The following is a 10179-nucleotide window of genomic DNA, read 5'->3' as shown; positions in this document are numbered from 1 at the left end:
GCCTTTCGATTTATTTATTTTAATGTAGTCATTTCGTTTAGAGAAATGGTATGTTCACAACCTTTTCATAACAAATCTTAAATGGTAGGTTGTTAATAGTTGTTATGGGCGGACAAAAAAGTAATTTCAATTTTAAACTCAAATTAGAACAAATAACAATGTACCATTTATAATTTGTTGTGAAATTATTATGAAAAATATTGTGGATATAACACTTCTTTTTTGTTTACTTCCTTTAAAGTGGTTGTCATTAAGTATCCCAAAACAACATGATTTAGGTATTTTGAATTTCTAATTCAACGTCATTTTAGAATACTTAATGGCACAATGCAATGCCATGGAATTTGATGGAAGGAAAGTTATAAACATGAAATAAATAAATCAAAAGTTACAAGATTGAATTGAACTATAAATAAAGTTAAATGGTGAAATTTATAATCTAGTTTTTTTTTTCAATAAAAAAATCAACAATTTCAATATATTCTTTCATATTCCTGTTTTAGATCTTCAAGTTTTCAACTCAGAAAATGCTGAAACTAATATAAATTGTATTATAAAATATTTACAAATTGACCAAAAAAAAAATGATTAGTGGATTTAAAAAACATAAATAATGAATGACTGATTTATTTTTTATAATTAGTGATACATTAGTTTGTAAAAATTATATAGTAAAATTTGTAGTATCTTTAAAGTTACTCTTTCAACTTTTCAAAAAAATCATTTTCTTGAATGTAAATTTCTTTTAATATCGAGTCTCAAGGATAAAAAAAAAAAAAAAAAAAAAAAAGTTAGTTACTAAAGAATAATTATTATAAAGAATCTTGCTTATATAAAAAAGGATAAAAGAAAATTATTGATGTCTTGAATAATTGCTAAAGAATAGTACTCTTATAGAAAGGATGCCATAAGTTCCAATTCTATGGATATATAAATAACATTGTGTCACGTTTGAAATAAGTTGGTTTAATTACAAATCTAGCTCATCTTCTAACTACATTTATGCATGTTTCACTACCTTGATTGTTTCCTTTATTCCCTTCTTCCCTATGTGCATGGTTTACACGCTATTTCCTAAACTTCCTCAAATCATCTTTCTTTCTTTTTTATTTTATTTTATTTATTTTAATTTTTAAAATCAATAATGTGGCTCACACTTAACTAATTTTTGTATTCTTTAAATTAATTAAGATTTAACAGACACAATGCTCCACTAATTTCTTTTTGAAGGAAAATTATGGCCAAGACGTTGACAAGAACCTCTTAGTAAATATGCTCTTCTTATTTCTTATTTCATCTCAATAATTAAGATGAAAAAATGAAACGTTTTCCCATAGCTTAAGATCAGAAAGAAGATTATTTAAGTCAATACGAATTTTCTTAAAAAATGAATTTTGCATTACAAGTGATTTTATTATAAGAAATTTGTTTGTAGTGCTAGCAAAAGAATAAAGAGTAAACTATAAGTTCATTCAGTATATTCAACTTAGTTATTCAACTGTTACATTAATCATGTTTTACAAAGTATTCCGGTATTACTTTGGTGCATATGCGTGTGTAAAAAATGTATCAAATAAATTCAACTAATTCAGCTAAGACTATAGTAAACACTAAATAGACTTCTATTTTAAAAATGTGTGTTTTTAGAAAAAAATAATGATTTTAAAATATGCCTTTTGAAAAGAAAATTTGAAAAATCACAATTATACATTTGACTTGGGCTTTTGGGATGATTTGCATTTTTTTGGGCAATTTTTGAGAAATGCTATGTCCACAAAATTTTCATAATACTTTTATAACAAATCCTAAATCGTAAGTTGTTATTGATTCTAACTGGAACCTACCAATAAAATTATCTTTTTTGTTCACTATTAATAGCCACCAGTAACAATCTGTCACTTAGGATTTGTTTGTGAAATTGCTACAAACATAACATTTCTCACAATTTTTTGTTTCAATCTTCAACGGACCAAACTTTTGGAGTGATCAAATTTTTTTTTTTAATGGGCTGAAATTTTTATTTAGGGTGTTCAAGTCTTTTTTAGAGTGGTTTAGAATTTTTTTCTAGGGTAGGCAACAACAACACATATTAATTTAAAATTTAATTTTTTTAAAGGTATATATAAAAATAATTTCAAGTCAAAGTGGTCATGTGACCACCCTAATTAACAAGTATAGTCGCCTTTGATGAACAATCTCTACACGGTTACTTGAAAGATGGTTGACAAATGAACTTAACGCAACATCTCATTACTTGTGTGTGGTGAGCATTGATCTTTGGAGGTTTTGCTTAAGCCTTATTATCACTAATTTAATCATGTTCTTAAGAGCACACACACATGATATTTTACTCCATCATGAACCTTAGAATCCAAACAAATGTACTCAACATGAATTTATGGTCTTAGATAAAAATTAATGGTCAACAAGTCACCCAACCAAAAAACAAAAGATGTCAATAAGTTAAATCCTTGATAATTTTGATATTGATAAAAAATCTCTACATGGTTATGTGAGAGATGGTCGTCAAATGAACCTAACACTACATCTCATCACTTGTGTGTGTCGAGCATTGATCTTTGGAAGTTGGGCTTAAAGCCAATATTATCACTAATTTAATCATGTCATTAAGAGCACATTCACATGATATTCTACTCAATCATAAGGCTTAAAGTTCATGAATTTTTGGCCTTACATGAAATTATGTCACATGGTGGAAAATATTGCATGATGGATTAATTGTCAACAAGTCATCTACACGATTACATGAAAGATGATTGTTGAATGAACCTAACACTAAATCTTATCACTTGTGTGTGGTGAGCATTGATCTCTAGGGGTTTGGCTTAAAGCATATATTATCACTAATTTAATCATGTCATTAAGAACATGTTCATGGTATTCTACTCAATCATGAGCCTTTAGTTCTTGACAAATTTCCTCAACGCGAATTTATGGCCTTAGATCAAAATTATGCCACTTTGTAATTATTTAACTTTAGTATTTTTATGTAATTTTTGTTATCTTAGGTTTAGGTGATTTATTTCCTTATTTTAGGTGATTTAATGTTTTTTTTAATCAAATTAGGGTTTTATATACTTTTGTAGCTGCCTTAGGGTTTGCTAGCCGTCTTAGGGTTTCTAGCCACCCTAGGTTTTCTTTTTACTATTTAAACTCATTGTAGCCTCCAAAGACAATTAACTTTTGACACTATTTTTCAATAAACATAGACTTTTGTTAAATTCTTTCTCTGGTAGATTCCAGTTCATCTCCTTGTGGATTCAGGGAAAACCCTCGTGGATTTGAGGTTTACTACCAGAAGCTAATAGTTTAGTTTCTGTTTCATCAAGAGAGCATCGTGTGTGCTTTCTTCAAGCTTCTGCGACATCACAGTGGATTATATTGCTTAATGGATTAATGGTCAATAAGTCACTCAACCAAAAAACAAAAGATATCAATAAGTCAAATAATTAATGATTCTAATATTGATGAAAAATCTCTACGAGGTTACGTGAAAGACCAACACTACATCTCATCAGTTGTGTATGGTGAGCATTGACCGATGGGGTTTTGGCTTAAAGCCTATATTATCACTAATTTAATTGTCATTCAGAGCACATACACATGATATTCTACTTAATAATGAGCCTTGAGTCTCAAAAAAATTTGCTCAACATGAATTTCTGACCATGCATCAAAATCATGTCACATGGTGGAAAAATATTGCATAATGGCTTAATGGTCAACAAGTCACCCAACCAAAAAAAAAAAAAATTAATAATTCAAATTCTTGATGATTATGATATTGATGGAAAATCTCTATTTTGTTATGTGAAAGACAGACATCAAATGAACCGAACACCAAATCTCATCACTTGTGTGGTTAGCATTGATCCTTGTGGGCATTGCCACAGTTTGAAGTGCCCAAATTTGGCTCATGAGTAGATCTAAAATAAAAATTACCACAGAACTCTCTCCAATTAATATCCAACTGCTAAATTTAAATACATCTTACTATTTATATTTACTACTAGTAAACTGAGCAGAAGAATCTATCTTGAAACAGTAATGAGCCTGCAATGCAATCATGTCATTAACGCCCCTAAACATATATGCATATGCATAACAGAGGAATATAAGAACACATGCACGAGATTTAACTTGATCATGGGCATTACTTTTGTGCAAAATCGTATGTGAAAACGAAAGAAGAGACCAAAGTGCGGATGGTTAGAAGTTAGAACAAAGCCATATCTGATCAAGGGAAAAAAGCATATCTTGGTACAATTATCAAACAGTTTACAGGCAAATTAACATAGGTATAATTGGCAAACAAGTCCCCGAACGAACAAAAGTATTCAACAATTCGAAGTTTGGATACAACTATCACTCCGTGGTTACGTGAGAGATGGGCATTGGTCTTTGTCGTTTGGCTTTAAGTCAACAAGTCAAAGTCTTCATAAAAAAAAAAAAAAAAGTGACTTTTTAAGAATCACTTATCACAAGCTCTATAAATCTCCAATTGAATCACCACCACTACTCACACTCAGCTTCTTTTCCTTTAAAGTTCTCTTTCAACCCTTTCTATTATCTAAATTCAGGAAAAAAAAAAAAAAACCATTCTCTTCTCTTCCACTGTTCTTGCTCTATCATGGTTGCCTCTTTTGCAATTCATGTGCTTTTCTTACCATTGTTCTTTGTCATAACCTTCAGTTTATGTTTCTTCAAAGCAGAGTCAAACGTTTCTTGTTGTGAAAAAGAGAAAAACACACTTCTAGGCTTCCAACGAGGTTTAACTGATCCTTATAAACTAAGCTTAGTCTCATCCTGGTCTGACCAAGAAGATTGCTGCAGGTGGGAAGGAGTTCACTGTGACAACAAAACTGCTCAAAGTCACAGAGCTATCAGTAAAATATGTAGGCGGTAAGATTAATCCTTCATTGGTTGAGTTAGAATTTTCGAATGACTTGGACTTGAGCGAGAATTTCTTTAATTGTACTTCTAATTCAAGTTTCCTTGGATCAATGGTCAGTTTGACACATCTTGACCTCAATGATGCCCAATTTTGTGGACACATTCCTCATCAGCTTGGGAACCTTTCAAGCCTTCTCTATCTAAATCTTAAAGAAAATTATGGCACACCTTGATCTAAGCCACACCGACCTTCATTGAGAGGTTGATTGGCTTCAAATTGTAAGTTCACTCTCATCTCTTTTGGAGCTAATCTTAAACAATTGTCAACTTGATAGTTTGACTCCATCGGTTGGATTTGTCAATTCCACGTCTCTTCGGGTCCTTGATCTTTCTGAAAATCTTTTCAATCAAGAGATACCTAATTGGTTCTCTAATCGTAGTACAAGTCTCTTAGAATATCTCGATCTTAGGGATAATTCTTTGAGCGGAAAAATTCTAGATTTGCTAGGGCAGCTTAAGCATCTAACGGGTCTTGATCTTAGCGATAATTCTTCAAGTGGTCCTATTAATCCTTCATCCCTTGGGAATTAATCTCAAATGCAAGCCTTACTCCTTGGTGTAAATAAATTAAATGGCACCGTTCCAAAGAGTCTTGGACTTCTCTCAAATCTATTTGCGGTATCTATTTCACATAATTTCTTTACAGGCAGTCTTGATGAAGCACATTTCTCCAAATTAGGGAAATTAAAAGAACTGGAAATCTCTTATACACCTTTGTTCTTTAAGTTGCTTTGGATTCCCAATGTCATCTGAAAACTACTGCAGAAACCATACCCATGAATCTTTGTTCTCTTGCTCAACAACAGCAAATGCAACTGGAAAAATGTTATCATTTTCATCTCTAGCTATGGCAGAAAGTATATGCCCCTCAAATCTCTCTTTCAGGTGGCACCCATCTAAACCAATGATTAGTCTACAGCCTCCCAAAAAACCAACTTTTTGTGCATTATACTTGATATACATTCTCTTAAATTTGGGCTGTGCATTTTCATCTTTCATTTCAATTTGCAAAATAACCCTACTTCTTTTATCATTCAATGTTATCATCTCTGCATAATCCCTAAGCTTCCTATATTGTAGCTGTTCATCCCCAGTAATCAAGTCAGTAGCTTTCCTTTTTGCCTTATACACCTGACTGTAACTTATGTCAATTTCAAGTGCTTGCTTCACATGATGTTGAATACCAGCCACTTTCCAATTGAGATTTTTTTCAAACTCCTGCATAAACTTCTTTGTAACATAACTTGAAGTCATTTGGCTGTGTTTGAAGGATCTAGGGTAGGTGCACTCTAGATTGAATGTTTTTATTTGGAATGTCAACTCCCCAGATAGTTGAGATGCATAACACCTCCATCCACATTCATTTATGCAATAAACTGATATCTTCTTCTTCTCATTCAGCTTGAACTTGATATCTACTGGCTTCTTTATAGCATATTCCCTCAATGCCTCCCTAAATACCTCAGAGTTTGGAAATTTCATTCCTTTCTTTAACTTTGGTTTTCTCATGTCAGTTTGGACATTAAACTCAGGTTCTTTTGCAGCAGTTGGTGCTGGTTGATCATCATCAAACCCTACTGGACTTTCCATGTCATCTTCAAGAGGTGGGTCATTGTTAGCTGTAGTAGTCCTATGTGGGGCTGCATACACAGGTAGATCCTCATGTGTAGATGGCCCATCATCTCCCTCAGAGGGCCTATGTAGGGCCACTGCATTGACACTAACTCCATTATGTGTAGATGACCCATCATCTACATTTCCAAATACATCGTCATCAAAATCTAACCCCTCAAACCCTTCCTCCAACCAATCAAAATCTTGTCCACCATCTCCTTCAGCATCCACATTAGCTCCCTTATGCATCTCATGCACATCATCATCATTCTGACCCACCTCATGCACATCATCACCATTTTGAGGTGCCTCATGCACATCATCATCATTTGCTACTTCCTCATTACCAAATGGTTGTTCAACTGCAGGTGGCTCCTCACCACCCTCAACATATAGTGTTATCTTATCTGTAGGGCATGCAGCATGACTCTCACACATATAAACTACATTATCATCTCCATTTATAAGCCTTAACCCTTGCTCCAAATTACCTCTAGGAATAAGATAATGAAATCTACTTGTACTAACTGCCCCCATATAAGAACAAATAGCTTGTATTTTAAAATAACTAAGTTTATCTGAGTCAACATTATCAATAAAAGAAGTACTACCTCCTAAATATACCAAATCTGGGTTCCATACAAACTGGCCACCATGATGAATCTCAAAATTGAATGTCAAGTTAGCCATTTGCATATAAAATACAATAGAATAAAGTATGAGATGAGCTTGCATGTGGAAAAGTATCTTGTGGTCCTGTGGTCCACACAAAGCACAACACAGAAACAGACAATATTATTAAAAGTTTTTGTTCTGTTTTTGGGAGACAAACCCATGGAAAGGGAAAGTAGAAAAGCAATAATCAATACTATGGTCCAGCAGCTCCACATTGAAGAATAGAAGCAAAAACCCAATTTCATGAGAAAACATAGCTTAGAATTGAACCTATCTGCATTGCCCCTTTTTTTTTCTCTTTTTATTTATTTATTTTTTTTATGACAAGCATATTCCTTTGCTGGTGGCTCAAAATGGATGTTATTGGAACATAACATATTTTTATGACAAGCATATTCCTTTTTTTCACATTTGGTTTGAAAATCAGAGTATATATGTTGGCACAGAACATATTCATAGTATGTAAAACATAGTAATCCTCAAGTTTAATAGAACAAAAAGCTTGTACTTTAGGAAGCAAAAACCCAGTTTGATGAAATTGAAACATAGTTGTTCAACAAGCACTACTAGTTCAATCACAGCACTACTAGTTAGATCACAAGCAGTACTAGTTCCATGGTTAAGCAAAAACCCAATTTGGAAGAAAGAATTTTAAAACCCAATTTAAAACCCTAGGTTTCAAAAATTAAAAAGTAATAATCCTGATCTACCTGCAACAGCTGAACAGAGGAGCAACTGTGTGTCCTTCTTCCTCGGCTCAGTTTGCATGCACGATCAAACCCCAGTTATCTCAAGCGAAGCAAAGCACATTGCATTGTCTTAGGTGATTCTGATCTACCTGCCACAGTTGAACAAAGGAGCAACTGTGTCTTCTTCTTCCTCGACTCGATTTGCATGCACGATCAAAACCCAATTATCTCAAGCGAAGCCCATTGTAGGATCTTAGTTTGGTGAGCAAGCCGGATGGGAGTGAGTGAGTTTTGATTTGTTTGGGCTTTTGTTTTTTACATATTTGTGTTAGAGTAATGGCAAAGTGAGAGGTGAGTTACGGCACAGTAACGGTGAGAATCACAAGTGGATAAAGTATCAAAATTTAAACCATGAGTAGGCATATCAAATTAGAGGCAAACTACAGATAGATAAAGTGCAATTATCCAAAAAACTAAAGATGCAATATGTCTTCCAGCTTAAGAAAAAATAAATTTTTATTGGGAATGGCCGTAGGTACCATATTAGTAGCTGCGTTTATAAAACATGGCCATAGGCCTTATCTGGAAAAAGGGGAAAAAAAGAATTTGCCTATAGCTGCGATAGGATTGGCATAAATATAAAATAAAAAACTGATCCTTTTTTATTTTTGTTCACCATCAATCTCTTGCTATAGTCACGCTCGTGCTTCTCTAAACAGTCACCAAAACACACGACAACACTCTCATCCGATCTCCGATCTCTTCACGCCTCGAGCATCCGATCTCCGATCCATGCCGTCGAGTACTGCAAGAAGCACGTCGAGGCCGCCGACCTATTGTATACAGCCTGGGTAAGAAAATGTCATTTAAAAAATCTCCCCCAAAATCAAAGCCCAGCCCAGCCCATTAAAAACTTAAAAATGTCATTTAAAATCTCCCCCAAAATCAAAGCCCCTAGTCTGAAATTTTCTCGATACAGAAACAGAGAGACTCGCCGTGTCGTGCCGTGCGACGCCGAGTAAGGAAGGCAGCCGTGTCCTCCGCGACGCTGATTATTTTCTGGTTCCCGTGTCAATCTATGAATGTTTTCCTCGTTTTCTTGCTAGTTCATGTTTAGCTGCGGTTTTCGAGAAACTTTGATCGAAAATGAAAATGGGTTTTATAGTTTTTGTTGGGTCTGTTCATGAGTTGCTGTTGTTTCTTAGAAAAAATTTGATAGAAAATGAAAATGGGTTTTTTTTTTTGGTTCCCTATTGTATACAGCCTGTGTACTTGGGCAGTGCTTTTTTCTTTTTGATTTTTAATGAATTTATTTACTTATCCAAAAAGAAAAAGAGATGATACAAATATTTTAATTCTGCTTGGATGAAGAAATGTGTAATAGGAGATAAAACGAGGTAAACTGCATGACTTTGTTGGTGATGATAGAAAATTCCAGCTATGATGCAGTGAGAGGTTGTCTGGAAGTTGACCTTAAACATTATAAGTGCATCTGAGACTAGTTATTTCCCATATGAATGCTACTGTGTCAGAGGTCTCTTCGCATGGGAAACAGTTACCCACAGGACTGAGTGGATGCCATAAGTTGATGCCTGGCTCCACAATTTATGAGGAGATAAAAAATAGTAGACTATAATAAGAAACCCTTGAGCAAAATAACAGAAAGGAGTTTAAAACTTGAGAAAAATAGCCTTTTAAATTTTTGCATATTTTTCTTGTAAACTTATGAGACTTCTGATGTGTGCTAAACTTGACAAATTTCAACTTTTAGGTTTTGGCTTTCTCCTATTGTGGTTGTTGAACCTTTTGTCTTCTTACTAATCATGATATATGCGACCAAGCATGTATTGCTAGTTTGCTTATGTGTTTCGTTTTTAAATTAAAATTATAATTGAGTATTGTTTTAATTACCAGAACAATGATTGCAGCTTTTGAAGCCTGCTTTTGCAATTATATGAGATAAAGACTCAAAATGTTTCCTTCTATTGATTCGTGGTACTCATAGCATTAAAGATACACTAACAGCAGCAACTGGAGCGGTGGTCCCTTTTCACCACTCAGTTTTACATGATCGTGGTAATGGTTGCTGCTGCTCGTTGGATTGCAAAGCTTAGTGCTCCTTTTTCTGCTCAAAGCTCTTGATAAATATCCTGGCTACAAAGTTAAGGTATGGGCTGTTAGTTATAATTTGATATTATAAATCACTATTTAATTGTGCTAATTCTGC

Source organism: Castanea sativa, chromosome 5 (assembly GCF_040712315.1).
Source record: "Castanea sativa cultivar Marrone di Chiusa Pesio chromosome 5, ASM4071231v1".
NCBI lineage: Eukaryota > Viridiplantae > Streptophyta > Magnoliopsida > Fagales > Fagaceae > Castanea > Castanea sativa.
This window is presented reverse-complemented; position numbering follows the sequence as displayed.